Here is a 20,427-nt window from a genome sequence, read left to right as displayed (position 1 = left end):
TTTTTTTAATGTATTACTTGGCTTTAATTTGAGTATGTTTTTCGCGTTGGAACGAATTATTTGGTTTTACATGTAATCGTATGGGAAAAGATGATCCACCTTACGACATTTTCATGATACGATCTCAGTTTCGGAACGGATTAATTTCGTATCCTGAGGTACCACTGTATATGTAAATAACACAAAAATAATCCAATTTGACTTATTGTTTATATTCTATTCTACATTTTGACAGACTGACTCGCATCAGGCAGGATGACAGAAAATTTAGCAATGCAAAATAGAATTATCTGTTCTCTCTTCTAATGTACATAATCAAATCCTTCTTATTGGCACTTAACAAATTAACACAACTGATTAGCAAATATAGCAGCATTGAAATCATTACAAACAGATAAAAATTAAAATTTGAGAAAAATGTATATTCAAATGACATCTGCAAAAACTTATCCATAACATACCTAATTATAAATAAAGTAAAATAATTATACTAAATTGATGTAATAAACTAAAGCAGGGGTCACCAAACTTTTTTCACAGTGGGCCATATAACTGAAAGAATGACAAGCACAGGTCACATAACCATTTTGTTCAATATAGTGTACTGAATACACAAAAAAATAAAGAAAACCAACGTTTATTTACCAATATGCAAACACGATCTCTGCAGCAAGCTCGTAATAGCTTTTCTTAGCAACTTCATTGCAGGTACTTGCACAAAAAGCGCTCTGATATCCAACGTTGCAAAAGTTGCTGAATTTTTCATTTCACCAAGTTTCCTAAAAATTATATTACTGTCAAATGCCAATTTTGGCATTTTTACTAACACTTATTTTAATTTTTTCTACATAGTAAGTCTATCTACAATCTATGATATTTCCATATAAATAATTATATTATAGCTCATTTACGGCACAGTGCGGTGTCAGGCCGGATAAAACTAACCTCGCGGACTGGATTTGGCCCATGGGCCTTAGTTTGGTGACCCCTGAACTAAAAGAAAAGATAAATTAGTATCATTTAACACTATTAAAATTTATGGATCAAGTTTATAGCTACAGTATGAGTTTCAAAAAGGAACAAGAGATTTCAAATATTCCAGCTTTTTAAACTAGAAAACAAAAAACATAGAATAGTTTTTCAAAATGAAAAGATTAGAAGTTACATAATCATTATTAGTTTATTATTAAAATTACATTTCATAATCTTGTAATTGGACTTAAATTTTATAACTTTCAATCACCTCTTTATAGAATGTTGCCACCAGTGACTTTAAATGGGCCTTAACATAGTTTTGAAGATTGTCATTAGTCTCAGACCTCTGCCCTCCTAGCCACTTGTTTGGTTTAGGGAAAAGGTGGAAGTCTTCACATTTAAGGTGTGAAGAATTCCACCTTTCAGACTTCCACACAGCTTGGAACTTTTTAAACACCCAGCATATAACCCCGATTTAGCATCAAGCAACTTCCACCTCTTTCCTGAACTAAAAATGTGGCTAGGAGGGCGGAGGTTTGAGACTAATTATGATCTTCAAAACAACATTAAGGCCCATCTCAAGTTACTAGCAGCAACATTCTATGAAGAGGGGATTGAAAAGCTCATATGCAGATATGACGAATGCCTCAATCTTTACAGTGGTTATGTCAAAAAGTAATCATGTTTGTACCTAACTTTTGGTAATAAATTCATTTTGTTATTTACACTTGTCTTTGTTTTATGGCCCATTACAGGTTAAAAAAACAGCCTACATATATCTTTCTATTATCATACAATTTAAATTTTAACAAGACATTAACCTATTGTAAGTATAAAAATCTATCTAACTTTGATATGAAAAATGTAATATTCAATTTAAGTTTTAACTCATTGATGTTCATCTTCCTGTATTCTTGTTAACATATGGAAACAAGAGTAGGAAGCATCAATTGGAAGCATTTAAACTGTTGCTTCCATTATATATAAAAAAAAATATTCAAAGTATAACTCAAAATTTCTGAATTCAAAAATTATACCTTCCTTCTGAAAACAAGTTTTTAATAAGGAAAAGTTAATAGTGTTGAAAATTCCTTTCCTCATAATTGGTTCCATTATTAAGAACATCTAAAAACGTTTTACAGAAAATGATTAACTTTTTATTCACATAAATCAGTTTTATTTGCTATAAGCCTATATAGTGGCAATCTATAATTCAATATCTTTCAGGACTATTAAACACTTTATTCACTCTATATTAAACATATTTTTCACAAGCATTTCTAAACATGATGCTGAAAACAAGATTTTTCCTTTTAAGTACACTGGAGTATGAATATAAAGTCCCCAGATGACCTCTTAGTATTAAATATGAGATAACTTCTCTTTTCTCATTTTTTCCAGCACTGTTACAGTAAAATTAATCCAATGAGGAACTACAAGATTTGAAAAAAGCAAAAAACTTTAATACAAAAATAATTTATGTTGCTTCTATGATTCCACCAAAAAAATTCTTTCACCTTATTTATGTATGTATAGTATTCTATTAATATTCACACTAGCTTATCCATTCAACTGCAATTTGAAAAAAATGTAGACCTATAAATTCTGACTATTCTGCCATCTATCCTTAATCTCAAGAACAGTTAGATAGATGAAAGTCAAGACCAGATATGAAAACTTTAGGGGTAGGAGTCCCTGGTTAACTATATACAAACTTCTAATACAAACCAGAACTTATGTTATTTCAATTCAAAACTTCTCCTTTGAAAGCAGTTAATACATGACCGGCACTACTCCATCATTAAAGGAAAAGTATGATGTACAGGGGCAAGACACTACAGTACTAATTTGAGGTGGAGAGCATATATTAGAAATTGCAGCCCAGCATTGTGAAGATGTCACAATAAATAATTGCTCGTTTGGATTTGTCTATGAATTCTGGATTCAAAAAATGAAAATCTAGGTAATCATAAAAGAATTAAAACATTCTAACCTTCTTTAGAGAAATAAACTTACTAATGTTACAACTATAAAATAAATATTGAATTTTTAAAATAGAGTTTAGTCCCTTATATATTGACATTTCTTTTAAGAAATATTAAAAACTTTCCAAAACAAATCATAAATTTTAATTTTGTTTCAATAATCACTTTACTTCATTTCAATTATTGTTTTGATTGAGTGAGATTAGACAGATGATGATATAATCACTTGCTATTATTAACTATTACTGTTGTAACATTATAAAGATTTCATATACTCAAAACAAATATATATTACAGAATTCTACCAAATCTTATTTAGCTTCACAGTTCTTAAATTTCAGTCCTATTATATCAGTAATTATTAAGATTGTTAGGGAAATGATATAATATAGTTGCTGATGAAATATCAAATAATTTTGAACTGTCATATAATAAGAGATGTCACTAAAATTATGAAGTCTTTAAAATTTTATTATGATCATATAAAGCAAGCTTCCAGTTAATACATATTTGCTTTTCATAAATAAGTTTAATGAACATATATAAAGTAAAATAAAAGACTAAATCTAGTTACACAGAAAATGCAGAATGGAGCAGAAAATTATTAATCAACAATACTAAATAAGGCATTTTAATAGATATTGAAAATCGATTTGAAATCAAAAATATTTGAACAGGGAGAAAATTAGTAAGATTACTTAAGGTGATTGTCTTCTATTCAGATCAGACTTTTGCTGTTTTGTCTACCCTTATAAGCCAAATATCAAAAATACTTAGGTAGAAGAATATGAAAGAGCTATTGAGAATCCAAGCTATACTGCCTTGAATTTTTCTTTACCTACAATATCGATAAAATTCTGTAGTAAGCCATGTAATTAGTAGAATTAACAGCTTTATATTGAAAATAAAATATCTATTAAGTTTTTAAAATATAATTCTACTCAAATGGAAAAATTACATGATTTCCATTAAAATAATAGACTTATTTACATCATGAAAAGTGTGTATGATTGTTTAGATCAATATTTCACAGTAGTCCCTAACCTGGAACTAGTCTGTGGAAAATCCTCAGAAAACAAACTAATAACAGCAAAAGTAATAAGTCTATAATATATATATTATTAAATTTTAAAATTATTATGTAATAAAGATTTATTTACATTATATTTATTTATTTATTTATTGTGATCTCAATAAGATGCAAGTTATGAAAATTTTCTCACATGCTTGAAATTATATATTTAACTTAGACCAGAAAAATTATTGAAAAACAAACAGAAACTACACACACAAAAAACTGAAAACAAATACCAATAATGCTATATCTTACACACTTTTCTAGCAATAGTTTAATTAAAACTAAAACTATTGCTAGAAAAGTGTGTAAGGTATAGTGTTATTGGTAAAAAAATTTAATGCAATTTTATTCAGTTCAATGATGAATTTTAAAAACATTTTCAAGTTAATATTTACTTTACAAATACATAATATTTATCCATGCATATTTTTGACTACCAATCAATCGAGCACTTTATTTTTTCATTTCTATCATTGTATTACATAATTAAATACAGTAGTGTGTCGATTATCCGAAAGAATTCCAGTCAGCAAATTTAAATTTTCACCAGTGCTGTGACGCTGCAATCTTTGGCTATATCTTGGGCTACTCAAATATTTTATGTTTTTATACTAAATTAACTTCTGAAGTATAATTTTTTATTGTTTTTATATTTTTCAATATATTTATTTTGTTTGTACAAAATAAAAAAATAATTTTTAACGATACAATAGTCTTCGTTAGGCTTAACATCGATGAAAATTCAACGCGAAGCGACATGCAACAAAGAAAAATTTCAACATGGGATAAATTAATATATTTTTTCGTACATCCAAAATATCGATTTTCCAAACCACCCCAGTCCCCAATTGATTCGGATAATCGACGCTCTACTGTACTAAGAAATAAAACCATTTTTTAGAAACCTAAGCTAGAAGATTATTATTACTATAAAATATATATATATATAAAATGCATCTATAAAACTGACAGCAGTAGATCTACAAAATAAAAATCAACTTACAATGACTCTTAAAAAATCAATTAGGTTGAAAATATGAAAATCACTATACACAGGTTATTTATTTTGTATATAATTAATATTTTAAATTTATGTATCTAAATTACTATTCATATCCCACATTAAGAATTTCAAATTAGAACTTTACAAAAAGAATCATTAGCAAGTAAAAAAAAAATTTCAGTTTTATCCCAAAATACAGTAAACTAATTTCAAGAATGAGCATATTTTACTAAATTTGAATAGCATTAGTCAAAATAATATTTAGTGTTCCTTAAAAACAACAAAATCTGAAATACATTAAAAGAATATTTAAGTATATATGGCAACTGAAGATTATGTCCATATCACAAAAGCCACTCTAATATACAGTTCAACCAAAATGCTTTGTTGGGTGAAGAAAATTTATACACAGTGCACTTTTTTACATACTTAAAGACTATAAATCCTCCTGTAGAAATGTTATTTCGGGAAACACCTTTAAAGATTTAACATACAGAAATCGAAAAATGTGTAAGTAAATCTGACTTTCCTTGCTATGGAAAAAAATCCAGCAACAAGTTGCATAACTTTCCTGGCTATTATAAGATTTTATTTAGAAAATAACTTTTATAATTTTAATTACAATATAATAAAATTGCATGTAGCAAATGTTATGAGATTTTGTTATAAAAATTTTTTAATAATTTTAATTACTATAAAGTAGCAAAAAGCTTAATTTTGAGGATTGGGATGGTTTTTATTTAAAAAAATAATAGTATAAAGGTTAATAACGAGTAAAATCATCATTAAGTCTGACCTTACTGGAGATACACACGACCCCCTTTATCTCCCAACCCCCTGAACCTTTAATCACCAAAATTTAATAGCATCAATGCCCTTTGTATACAAGCCACCATACCAAATTTTGTTACTTAATTTTTACCCCATCCTGAGATATTATGCAAAATAGACACCAAAACACACACAATAAAAAAAATTTTGTCATACAAGATTTTTATCAGATAAAAGTTTATGATCATCTTTTGGCATTTTATTAACACCGAAAGACAACGATTTTAAACTTTTATCACACACAGACTTTTTTCAGTTTCTTTTTTACCTTTTTTAGGGCTCTGGGATCTCAAAACATGGAGATTTGCAAAAAACTCAGAGGGTCAAATTTGACACGATTCCAATACTTTCCCTTGTTACGTATACATGATAACCAGGAAAGTAAAAGCAATTTAGATATGGTAAGGATCACCATATCATGATAGCTGCCTTACTACAATACAGAAACAATGGCATGTTTTCTTGTCAAGCAGATAAGCAAGCAAACCAATGACAGATCATTTGTTTGCTTGATTTTCCTAATAAAGCAGCTTGCTTGACAATGATATGTACCCAATAATTAATTACTGTTCAAAGAATTTTACTTCATAACACCTACCATACAGACATCAATTTTATTCAGGTTCACTTAAATAAAAATTTAAATTCACGAAAACTCTTTTGAGTAAAACGATGTAAACGTTGGTATTATTTTCGAAACACAACGAGATTTCAAAATAGAGCTAAGCATTTAAATAAATTACTTCCACTTTTCTAGCCACACCAGAATTTTAAATCAAACAGCTTAAGCCTACCGAGGAATTAGTTCAATTATTAATTAAATACCTCTTATATAAACATTAATTAAATATAAAGCCTCTGACAATTGAAAATAATTAAAAATAGTTACAAAATATACCGTAAATAAATACCAATTCGTTAAAAGAATTGAATCTTTTACGCCCACAAAAACTCGTAGCAGACCGGAGCAGGAAAACCAGAGCCCTCTACAATGCAGACATTATCGTTTGTATTACGCCTGCGCAAAAATTTAATTTAAATGTATGACTAATTTAACCTTATATTCAGAAAATATTTATTTTGTTGTATTTAATTAGCATTTTAACTAATTAATATATTATAAAATATAAAAATATTAAATATAAAAGTTACATATATCTTAATTTAAACATTTTTTTAAATAAATTTAATATAGCCGCTAGGTGGCTATGCATCGTGCTTCCATTTTTTTTTTTTTTTTAAGTCTTTCTGTCCTGTGGGCACTAACAGGACCTCTTTTTAGCAAGCCCATTATGAGTTCGGCCAGGCCCACAATGGGGCGACCGGGTGGTGAGAAACGGGGCCCGACATTCCCCGACGGACCACCTCCCGAAAAATTCCTGGGAATTTGCTGTAAAGCGTTTTGAACACGTAATTGATGCAAATGGATTGCATATTGAACAAATGTTGTAAATAAAAATCTTTTGCGTGTTTCCATTTTGCGTTTCTTGTTCTTCATGCGCCATTTTTCACCTAGTGGTAAAAATTCGAACTAAACGTTTCTTTTTTTGCGTTTTTCCTTTTCCCCGCGGTCCATATAACATATATGCCAAGTTTCATCAAAATACGTCCACAAGAACGGGCTCTAGACAGGTCTGAGTAGCGCGACTTTAATTATAACCACACTGTATAATGTGATGATAATCAAGTTGTCTAAGATCACAATCAATATTTATTGAATAGATAAATGAATTTGGTTGTGAAAAGGAGCTGTCGTCATTGAGCGGTCCATTTTTTGTTTTTGCTTTATATTGCTTTGCTTTAATTTTGAATTGCAAGATTCTACCGTTGTTCCCTCTAATATGATTATAGCAGCTGGTCTCTGTGTGGACGAGTTGAAGGCTCGAGACAAAATCGTGCAATGATCCATCGAAATGTCATTCTTTACAGACAGAGATGACTAAATTCATTACAAAATCCAAATTTTTAACATTAAATTGAGTCTCTACGCAACGATAAAATATTCTCGTTATTGAGAGAAGATCTATTGACGGCTCGTGCGATTATTTATTGCGAGTGCTTTCTACATTTTTCTTCTTAATTTGCAGCAATTTATAAGTAAGTTTGGACTACGATCTGTCTACATTTAAGTACTTTTTGACTTTGATAATGTTATGTATGTAAACCTCGGTGAGATAACCCACACTGAATTGCCACTTGACTTAGGCGATCCCTCACCTCTGACCTTTGTCGTGTTCCTTTGTCTCCGATCAGTTGTGCGTTAGCTATAGTAACACTTAGACTTGGAGGCACAAAGTTACGTTTGTTAATTATATACGTTAACAAGTAATCGTTTATTTTACGGACACAACAGATAAGCAAATATCACAATTAGCGGCGGTAGTTTTTAATAAGAATTGATCGGTTTCCTTCAGAGAAATGGGATCTTTTCGTTTATTTTGGGGGAGCCAAGCGGTCTTTTCATTGCTAATTTTCCAATCGAATCGTTAAAGCAAAATGAATACCAACAAATACTTTAAATCTCTTATTCTTCGTTATAGTTTATATATTACATACGTACAGGGCCCGCTCAAGGGGCGGACAACCCGGACATTTGTTCGGGTCGGCATTTTGGTTGTGAATGTGACAAAATATTTATAATACTTAATTAATCGAAATTTATATTTGTCGGTTATTTTCTATGGCTAAAATTACCACGCAATTTACATTTCGTATTTATTATTTTTTGCCTAAAAGCTAAGAAAACATTTGCATTCCTTAAAAATGCATCTAGTTAACAATAATAGGTACGGGTATATACACAACAATATATCCAATGAAAAGCACTCATGCAAACAAAAAAAAAAAAACATATTATCAAGGTGTTTAATTCATAAATAAAAATGATCTGTTAAACATTTCCAGGATATTACCTCCGAACATCAGATTCCACTATTAAACAGATTAGAATACAGTAGTGTTTTTCTAGGAATATTTTTTTTTTATTCTTTAATAAAACAAAACAAAAAAACAACAATAACAACACAACTTTAAGTGACCAACTGTACTTATATCTAAATTCACTAACCATTTTGGAAATAAAAATCATATAGAATCTGGGTAGTGTAACCTGCAATGCATCTTTAATCAGCAGTTGTGGATTTGAGTCCCATTCTAGACAATTATTTCCTTTGGACAATATCCTTTGGGATAGACAATGGACAATGTCCTTTCAGAATATTCTAAATTTAACATTAATTTAATTCTAATTATTAAATTTATTAGGAGAGCAGCTAAAGCACCCACCTCTAGCCAAATTGATTTGTTATATAATTAGTTATTAGGTTTAACATAACCCAATAGATAATCTAACAGATCATTTGGTAATAGAAATGTGCTGGGTTGTTGTTTATTATATAAATTACACAATCAATCCGCAAGAAGGAAGTGCGTTTACCCATTCTTTCACAGTTAAGAAAATATTGTAGCAATATAAATTAAAACTTTCAGTTGTATGAAATATGTTGTAAATTCCCGATCTTACAATAGTGGAAGCAATTGTTTCCAATCAAACCCCAACCACTCGTAATGTAATTTGAATAAATTTTCTTTTTAGCGAAGTTTTACATTTAACAAATATTCTGCCAAATCCGAGACAAAAGAATTTGTTAAAAATAAACTTTCCTTTTAAAAAAATGCAATTAAAATACTCGAAATATTACATCTATGACGTAAAACTCGTGACGTAACGCGTGACGCATTGCAACGACAAATTCGAATTCGTTCCATTTCGTATTGTTGCCGACGCCATCTTGGAATTTTATGCTTTCCGGAAATTGCGAGTTCTTTTTCCCTCCATTTTAACATTTTTCGTACAAATTTTAATAATGAAAACTCGCGTAACGTAAGTAACTTACTATTTTTCTATTTATATCAAAATTAAATAATTTAAATTAGATACGCTTTAAATCTAGATTTGTGGCCTGTAATCTGTAAGGTTACGGAATACGTTTTTATAATGTTATTTATTATTACAAATATATTTTACAAAAAAGAGGGTCTATTTTAGCATTTTAAAGAAAATATTTGCAATTAGTTAATATTCTGACGTAGAACTTATGACGTAACGTGTGACGCATTTATCGCACGTTCCAACAATTCGAATTCGCTCGATTTCGTATTGCTGACGCCATCTTGAAATAGAAAGTTTTCTGGAAATTGTGAGTTATTTTTCTCTCCATTTCGAGATTTTTCGTAAATNTAATAAAAATTTAAGATTTGTTTTAGTTTTTCACATTATTTAGTTTTGTTTTATTTATTGTTTTATATTTTTTGTGTGCTCTATTTCTAGTGTGAGAAAGGGGGGCCCGTAAGAAGAAAATGTCTAGGGCCCCAAAGTGGGTTAATCCGGCCCTGGATGAAGCCATCTTGTTTTACGAGAAACTACTACTACAAACGGTCGTTTTTGACGTTCGACGGCGCGCACTCCGACCAGAATTTAAAAACCAGTTCCGCAGAAATTTTTTAACAAATGACGCTCGCTCGGAGTTACGAGGAAGAATAAAAAAACGCACCCCAAATGTGGAAACCCAACGACGGCAGTTCCGGTCGCCATCCTGCTTGCGGACGTCACGCTTACAAGCAAGTTATATTTTAGATATGGTAACTAGTACCTTTAATATAAATAATAAATGAATTAACTTCTACTGAACCAGTAGAATTTAATGCATTTACTTTAATCCAGTACTACTGACGATTCTCCATACTCGCGTTAGTCAAAGCTCGTTATCGTAAAGTAAATAGTTATACGCGATAGTCTTAATTGAGCGCGCGTTGCACGTAGCGAATCCGATTCCATCCGGCGAATTTCATCTAAAAATTTACATTTACAATTTGGCGCCATATAATTACTCATTCTTTCAATGTTTTGAGTATTTAAATACTGTCGGCCCACACAAGTACTTCGTAATACTCAAAACCCAAAATCAACGCTGCCGAAAAAAATTACAGGATGCACTTCTATAAATTTCTGTATTACTTTGATAATTACTGTCTATGCTATAATAAAACTAAAAAACTATATAAATTAATTTTGGTAATATAAATTTAAATTGCTTTTATATAAAAAATGTTAACTCATAATAAACATAAAAATGAGTATCAGTTTATATATAAATATTAAAAAAATCGAGTCCTCGAATATTCAAAAAAAATGTCATGTCCGAGGGAAAACCCGCCGCTGTCCCGTCGCCAGCCGTTCTCGGCCATAACGACACTCAGATATTCAATGTCCTTTCATACTTTATAAGTGTGTAAAGGTCAAGTCCTCGGTATAGAAAGGTAAATGTCACGTCCGAGGGAATCCCACCGCTCACCCGTCGCCGGCCATTGTCGGCCTTAGCGACACTCATGTATCCAAAGTCCGGTCATACTTTATAAGTTACCAGTTTTTTTTTTACCAGTTATATACATAAGTATGGAATAAGTTTTTTGTACATATATACATAAATGTGAAATAAATTTTTGTACATATATAAACAATTTATGCGTATACAGATAATAAACGCATGTACAGTGAAAAAAAACTGAAATCTTAAAATGAAGTATATAGTGAAATTTAACAATTAATATGGTGTGTAACTTTCTCTGAGGACAAAATTGACCATTGGTTAACGTCAATACTTAAAGACGACTTCACAGACAGCGATGCTAATATGAGTTTATCATAATATATTATTTACCAAATGGTTTTCTTTAAAAACAAGCAATTGTTAATTGTGACATTGTCACAATGTTGGACTGCAATTTCTAATAATATCTTTAATTTAAAATATATCCTCTCCACCTCAAATTAGTAGGGACTTGCCCCCGGTACATCACACTTTTCCTTTAACAATACTTACAGTTGTGCCAGTCATATCTCTAACACCTTCCAGGGGAAGATTTTAATTGAAATAACGCAACTTCCGGTTTGCATCGGAAGTTATTATATAGTTAATTGGGGCTTTCTCCCAGAAAAGTTTCCGTATCGGTTTCCGTTCTCGAGATTAAGGAAGGACAGATCGAATTTATAGGTCTACAAATTGCAGTCCAAAAATCTTAATATGTAAATGTTATTACTTTTCATAACTTGAATCATAAAACAAAGTAAAAAAATTGAAATAAGTTAATGACAGTGGCATGTTATAGCTTCACGAATCCCATTTGAATTTGAATTAGGGATGCCCTACCCAGGCAATTGCATTTTTTACCCATAGGATAACACGCCACTGGTTAAAAAAACTATTTTTTGTATATTTTTATTGTTCGATATACTGTTTTGTGTATGACGTTACTATTGCAAATTTAAATTTGTTTATTAATAATTTTATACAATGTTATACAATATAGAGGTCTTATGTATTATGTCTTATGTATTGTATAACAATACATAAGACTTCTATTCGTAAGAACTTTAATGATACATTAATACAAAATAACACAACTTTTATATTCAAAATTAATTTAATTATAATGAAAATTTTAATTGCAAACTTACTTTAATGCTATTTTAAATACGCATTCAACAATTTGTTTTTATTACAACTGCCACATAAACACATACGGCACACTAAATATAGCATAATGGCACCCGTATTCGAATGTTTAAAGCTGTTATAAAATTTGATATTTTTATTACAATCAGTAGAAGCACAAATAGCAAAATTCGTATATGAAAATAAAGATTGTTCTACACTTGTCATGAAAACAAAACACAGTTTTATACAACAGCAGTCGGCAATAGGCAGAAAAATAGCTTCATATAATTCTTCATAAATATTTTTTGCATATTGTAAAAAATACATAAATTTTATATACCATTTTAAAATATTACTCCTAATTTTTTCAATTATTAAGCATCTCGAGAAGCAAGTTTTAAAGGGTCTAAATAAATGTTTACTAACAATTCCTTGTAAGGTTGTTAAGACCATTCAGTAGAAAATTATCTCCATATACTTATTAATAGTTATCTTTTCGGGTGCTGTTAAGGTTTTCTGGCTTTTCGTTTTCTGCATATTATGCCAGTTAATCGAACTAATTAATCAGGTGGCAATTTTACAAAATAATTGAGCATCAATTCATCAATTATATCGAATTAAATATAAAACAGCACATTAAATATTAAAAATTTAAATTAACATTATTAACATGATCTCAAATAAATTCGAATTCAATTTTTAATTTTACATTTTAACATAAAACTATAATAGAAAATTCTATACGATATTTAATTGTTATCTTACTTTTGATAATATGATTTTAATTGCATTGTTTATAATAAATTATATAATTATATTTTGATATTTTATCACGAACACATTACACATTTTTGGTGAACAGCAACTAAGTCAGTTGCTGCATACAGAGCCGTAACTAGGCAGGTGCAACAGGTGCACCCGCACAGGGCCCACTCGAAAGGAGGGCCCAAACTGCTGTTCACAAGAAATTATATTTTTAAATTTTAAATTTTTCCGCCTTTCTACAGCGGGGTTTGGCGATTACATTTCGCCTTACTTAGACTCTAGATGTCCGCTCACCGGTGTTCCCTACTGCGGCGACTTTTAAAGGGACGTAGTGAGGTAGCGGAGACCTCAGACAAATCAGCCAAAAGTAGCGAATTTTGATATTTTTTAATTTATTTTTTGAGAAATTTATGTTCATAGTTTTCAAATTTACAGATTTTTCTCTACTTTATAGAGCTCTCTGGCAACTACTATTATTATTACGATATACAAAACTGTATTTCTAGATTTTTCTACAGTGTGCGGAGCTAGAAATCCGTTAAGGTAACGTTTTGTAACAAAAATAAATCTGTCCGAGGATTTTTTTAAAATTACTAAATTGAAAACGGTAACTCCCGAATAAAATCTTAGTCTCGAGGTTGTAAAAGGCGTGCAGAAATTCTGACATCATTTTTTGCTTTATAGTGGTACGCATATGTGGTGTATACCTGAACGGCGGATTAAGCGGTAAGCGAACTATGCGGGCGCGTAGGGCCCCGAAGGGGCTCCCGCAGTCTTTAAAATGCTACTGAAAAAAGGGATTGCGAAAACGCAGAAGATAGAAATAGTCCAGAAAAACGCTTCGATATATATAGATACATGGAAGTAATAAATGATATAGCTTTATGGCCAACAATATTAACAGATGCTATTATTGATCATATTCTTAAAACAAACCAAAAAGTATAGAAAAGGGATTTCTTAATAAACGAAAAAAAAAAGTTAAGATAATGGAAATAGATAAAACACCAGATGAAGGAAGTAACTTGACACCCGAAAAATTATTTAAAATACAAATTTACAGTGTTCTTGACACTCTATTGTGTCAAATAGATTGGCGTTATGAAAAAATGAAAACTATCTGTGACGATTTTTGCTTTCTCTGTGGCTCGTCTTTACAATACATGAGTGTTGCTGATTTAAAAAAATCGGCTGCAGATCTCGCTATTAAATATAGCAAAGATTTAAAAAAGTACGAATTCACAAGTGAAATTGAAAGTTTTAATTTTGAAGTAACGACTCTTATACAAAATATAGAAACTGCATCTCCGCTTAATATTCTACAGGCTCTTCATGATTTTGGTTTAATTGAGTCTTACCCAAATATCAATGTCGCTCTTCGAATATTTCTAACTCTTCCCGTTTCTATTGCTTCGTGCGAGAGAAGTTTTAGCAAGTTAAACTTAAAAATTATTTAAGATTAACTAGCGGACAAAAACGATTATCCAATATTTCTATTATTTCAATAGAATACAATATCGTTAAAAATATTAATTATGAAGGTGTAACGAAGCCAGAAAAATTCAATTAAAATAAATCTTATTAAAAATCTATTGTAATGTATTTGTTTTATTATTTTCCCAAAACCAAATAAATTAAGGGGCCTAAATGCAAATTCTTGCACAGGGCCCAGGAATGGCTAGTTACGGCTCTGGCTGCATATCAAAAATACCACTTTGGCATAAGGGCCACAAATAAAAGAAAAATTCAACAATACAAAACAATTACATATAAAATATACTTAAAACAAACTAACTAGTTGAAATAATACACGAATACACGTTGATAAAAAAGATAACGATCGGCGACTGGTAAGACGAGGGTTTCCCTCGGACGAGACATTTTCCTTACAACACCGACAACTAGACCAATCTAATTTTAACAAATATTGACCAAACATTGAATACCAGAGTGTCGCTGTGGCCGAGAACGGCCGGNTTTGATATTTTATCACGGCCAAATTACACATTTTTGGTGGGCAGCAAATACTGTTAGTTAGTTGCTGCATATCAAAAATACCATATTGGCATATAAGCAACGAATAAAAGAAACACTCAACAATGCAAAACAATTACACATTAAGTATACTTTAAGTATTAAGTATATTAATGACTATTCGAAATAATATACAAATAAACATTGACCAGAATAGATAACGATCAGCGACGAGTCAGAGGTGGGTCCAGATATAGACAAAAACATGCGTACCTCGATTGCGACAACAATAGGAGTGTCGGAGCGCTGTAATGCGGTCCGACGGGTCAGAGGTGGGTCCAGATATAGACAAAAACATGCGTACCTCGATTGCGACAACAATTGGAGTGTCGGAGCGCTGTAATGCGGTCGACGGGTCAGAGGTGGGTCCAGATAACGAGGAAAACATGCGTACCTCTATTGCGACAACAATTGGAGTGTCGGAGCGCTGTAATGCGGTCCGACGGGTCAGAGGTGGGTCCAGATAACGAGGAAAACATGCGTACCTCGATTGCGACAACAATTGGAGTGTCGGAGCGCTGTAATGCGGTCCGACGGGTCAGAGGTGGGTCCAGATAACGAGGGGTCCAGATAACGAGGAAAACATGCGTACCTCGATTGCGACAACAATTGGAGTGTCGGAGCGCTGTAATGCGGTCCGACGGGTCAGAGGTGGGTCCAGATAACGAGGAAAACATGCGTACCTCGATTGCGACAACAATTGGGTCCAGATAACGAGGAAAACATGCGGACCTCGATTGCGACAACAATTGGAGTGTCGGAGCGCTGTAATGCGGTCCGACGGGTCAGAGGTGGGTCCAGATAACGAGGAAAACATGCGTGGGTCCAGATAACGAGGAAAACATGCGTATTTCGATTGCGACAACAATTGGAGTGTCGGAGCGCTGTAATGCGGTCCGACGGGTCAGAGGTAAGTCCAGATAACGACAAAAACATGCGTACCGTCAGAGGTAAGTCCAGATAACGACAAAAACATGCGTACCTCGATTGCGACAACAATTGGAGTGTCGGAGCGCTGTAATGCGGTCGGAGTTTTCTTTTCGATTTACGGACGGATACTTTGATAGCATTTCGGTTAAAGTGCATAGAACGACGACAGTGACGTTACGTCTATCGTGGCGAAAGTGACAACGAAACGTTAAGCAGCGTTGTCGTGTTTAATAAAAAAATCTGTTAAGCTGTTGTTTAAACGACTATAAGTATCTTAATCAAGTTATATTTTTACCGGTGTTCTACTAGTAAAAGATTTCACTACGGGAGGAAACTATTTCTACGTTGAACCTTAACCAAACACACCTTACAGTAAATGTATGTTCGAACTAAAANTTGGAGTGTCGGAGCGCTGTAATGCGGTCCGACGGGTCAGAGGTGGGTCCAGATATAGACAAAAACATGCGTACCTCGATTGCGACAACAATTGGAGTGTCGGAGCGCTGTCGGAGTTTCCATTCCGATTTACGGACGGATACTTTGATATCATTTCGGTGAAAGTGCATAGGACGACGACAGTGACGTTACGTCTATCGTGGCCAAAGTGGCAACGAAACGTTAAGCAGCGTTGTCGTGTTTAATAAAAAAAATCTGTGAAGCTGTTGTTTAAACGACTATAACTATCTTAATCAAGTTATATTTCTACCGGTGTTCTACTAGTAAAAGATTTCACTACGGGAGGAAACTATTTCTACGTTGAACCTTAACCAAACACACCTTACAGTAAATGTATGTTCGNTTAATAAAAAAATCTGTTAAGCTGTTGTTTAAACGACTATAAGTATCTTAATCAAGTTATATTTTTACCGGTGTTCTACTAGTAAAAGATTTCACTACGGGAGGAAACTATTTCTACGTTGAACCTTAACCAAACACACCTTACAGTAAATGTATGTTCGAACTAAAATTATAATTACTTCAACAATTAAATTTGTATATGAAACTTTATAAATTTTTATATTTGATAAATCTTAATATGAAATTTAACAACTGTTTAAAGCTTCAATATTTATTGAAATCGCATTAAACTGAAATCCCCCAACACATTTTAAAACTTACGTTATTAACATTAGTGGAAAATCCTCAAAAAAGCAATTTATACAAAAAAATACTGTCTATTCGTGTTAAGGGGATTGATTAGCTTGGAGGTGATAGTGCGTAAGTGTTATAAACTATTCAAAGCAAGGAACTATAAGCCAAGTACTCGAACTTTGGGATCCTACCACGTAGAAACAATAAAAATGAAGTGTTTATTTTTTATTTTTGCAATATTATGAAAACATTTCGAGTTTTGCGGAACGTCGCCGCATGTGTGTATTGTTTCTGATACTGTGTTAGTCCAGCGAACGTAATAATTAATTTGCACAATTACCTCATGTATAACGAGATGTTTTAATGGACGGATGGCAGCAGTAAGAGCATCAATTTCTTTTTCTGGGGAATCGGAGATCGAATTCGACTAGAAAACTTTAGGAATTTTTCATGGCAGATATGGCGGGTCCCATTTTTCGCCTCCCTGCTGCCCCGTTCTGGGTCCTAGTCGTCCTGACGATGGGGTGTCGGAAAAAAAATCGTCTTAGTGCCAACAGAATGGAAATAGCTAAAAATTGAATTAACCAGAGATAACGTAGCCACTTACTGAAGGTATAGATAGCGCCATTTGTAATTCACGAAAACGCAATTTCTTTTTAACACATATATTTGATACATCCGGGTATGTCGGGCCTCGTCCCTCACCACCCAGCCGCCCCATTGTGAGCCTGGCTGAATCCATAATGGGCTTACTAAATGAGGCTCTCTTATTCTCTTAATGTCCACAGGGCGGAGAGTTAAAAAAGAGTTTTCAAACAATTCTCCATCAACTACTAAATGTTTACTAGGAAACAACCATACCATTTTTGTACTTTTCCAGTTTGGACTGCAATTTGAAAAAAATTGTAGACCTAAAAATTCCCACTATTGTCCGTTTGTCTTTCTTTAATTTCGAAAATGAACTTAGATAAATGAAAACCGAGAACAGATATGGAAAGATTAAGGCTGGAGGCCCCAATTAACTATATACAAACTTCCGTTACAAACAGGAAATTACATTATTTCAATTCAAAAATGTTCCCCTGAAAGGTTAATGACTTGCACCACTCTGTTTCTAATAGAAAAGTATGATGTACAGGGGCAAGACATTACTAATTTGAGTCAGATAGCATATAAAATTCTTATTATACATGCACTAAGAAAGTCTTTATTGGAATACATTATAGATTTGGCAAGGCCCATGAGCATGTAAATGATGACAAATGCATCTAACATAACTGGACCAGACTACTTATTAATATTTCTATGGATATGACTCAGATTGAAATTTGGTTTCCTAGAACAGGAAGCACACGGCTTAGCCATCTAGTGCCTTAATTAAATCAGGCATCATGAAAAGTGTCCTCACAGAAAGCTACTATTAAATAATTAGTATTGATAAAATTTAGTACATGATTATTTTGATCTAAAAGTGGGTGCCATTAAAAATATTGATTTAGATTATCTATATTGTAGTATAGTTACATCACTCTTATATTCAGCATTTTCCCTACACTAGAGTCCGATTTATCAATTTATGCTAATTTAAAAAGTGTGCATACTTTCACAGCAAGCATTGTCAATTCTGAAGGATTGATAACATTTTTCTAAGCAATTAGTCCTGAAAACTGTTAGACAAACCGGGATATAAGATCTTCCAATACACAGAGTTAAACTTCTCTCTTAAATAACCTATTTAGAAGTTTGAGAGAGACTTATCTATTTTAAGTTTGAATTATCAAAAACATTACTATTCCATAAGTACAGTTAAATATTAAATTAATCTATTGTCTAGAATTTAATGTTTTCGAAACGTTTTTATCTTACGCAAAGAACTTCCACACACACACAAGAAAAACCATAGAAAATAACAATTGTGCTTCAAAGAAGCTGTAGCTTTCTCAAATAGCTATCATCATCTATCCCAAGTATGATGTATTGCATAGTAACTGAAGACTGCACACTCAGATAAACATATGTTAGATATTAGAGAATAACCCAGAAAACTAGAAATTTCTGATATTCATTGCTGATTTGTTGAAAAATATATCAAATTACACAAATAAAACATTAAATGTGATTCTTTTTAAGTCATTCATTCCATTTAGCCTATACCTGCAGAATGTTGAAGTTTGCTCAGGAAACAATTTGTATATTGCCGAGAACATTGTTTTGAAACAGAGCTGTAAAACATTTCCATACTGCTATTTGTGCAATGACCTTTAGAGGTAATGGTTATGGCACTCTTATCTTAAACTAGGAAAATAATATTACCAATATTGTATTTATCTTGAATTAACACAAAAAAGACAGGGCCGTGCAGTAGATTTTCTCGGTAAAATGCCGCCTCTTAAATGCCGTCCCCTTACGGTGCCGCCTCTATGTATCGTATCGTAGCATGGCACGGCCCCGACAAGAGGATTGGACTGGACTGCATCTTAGTTTAATAGAGATAACATGATTTGCAATTTAACAATCCAGATCCCGTACTTTCAGTAATATTTCTAGAATTCCAAGTGTCTTGAGAAATAAAAATAGAATTCTAACAGTTTTTAAATCCAAAATAATTAAGATTAAATAAAACCTTTTTTGATTATTAATATAAAATACTTCTAGTCTGTCCTAAATAATTTTAAAATTTGAAATTAGATGGTTATTATATATATATAAAAACTATTATGTAACAATAACACATTTTCTTAAAATGCAACAATTTTATTGTATTGTGATATTTTATTTCGTGAAAATAACAATTTGGCTACAAAAACACTGTAAAGTCTCTTTATTGATTTTCATTCATATCATTGCACTATTGAATGAAATCATATTGTTAGTTTTTACTATCAAGTTCAGCTGCCACATATTTAAACTCTCAGTCATCACTTTATTAACGGCATTCATACAAAGGAATAATATTTCTTTCGTTACCATCAATGATATAGACAGCTCTCTTGTTATATTTTCACGATTCGGCTGTCTAACAGAATAACAAATTGTTGACAGATGCTATTGCCCCGGTCGATTTGAATGGTAACATTCTCTAATTTTTTTTTCAACCCATTAGGTTTTGTACAGTGAATGCACATACAAATTTATATGTATTGTCATGTTAACAATATCTTAATGACATCGCTTTTAACAAAAAAGAAAGAAGAAAATGTATATATCTATACATGTATAAAAGCATTTTATGAATGT

The 20,427-nt window shown here is 31.8% G+C and overlaps 1 protein-coding gene across 2 annotated transcripts in view; it reads right to left on the bottom strand.

Annotated features, from left to right (window-relative positions):
* LOC111612888 (AP-1 complex subunit beta-1-like) overlaps nucleotides 1-6,881 on the bottom strand; it is a 17,255-nt gene extending 10,374 nt beyond the window's left edge. The window contains exon 1 of one of the 2 annotated variants that reach the window (XM_023354170.1): nucleotides 6,784-6,881. The gene's annotated coding sequence lies outside the window, so the exon portion shown is untranslated. Of the gene's footprint in view, nucleotides 1-6,770 lie in introns of both variants that reach the window. The other variant, XM_023354171.1, reaches the window with a different exon arrangement.
* Between the last annotated feature and the right edge of the window lie 13,546 nt (nucleotides 6,882-20,427).

Source organism: Centruroides sculpturatus, unplaced genomic scaffold (assembly GCF_000671375.1).
Source record: "Centruroides sculpturatus isolate CEXI.00-Female unplaced genomic scaffold, Cexi_2.0 scaffold1731, whole genome shotgun sequence".
Classification (NCBI taxonomy): domain Eukaryota; kingdom Metazoa; phylum Arthropoda; class Arachnida; order Scorpiones; family Buthidae; genus Centruroides; species Centruroides sculpturatus.
This window is presented reverse-complemented; position numbering and strand designations above follow the sequence as displayed.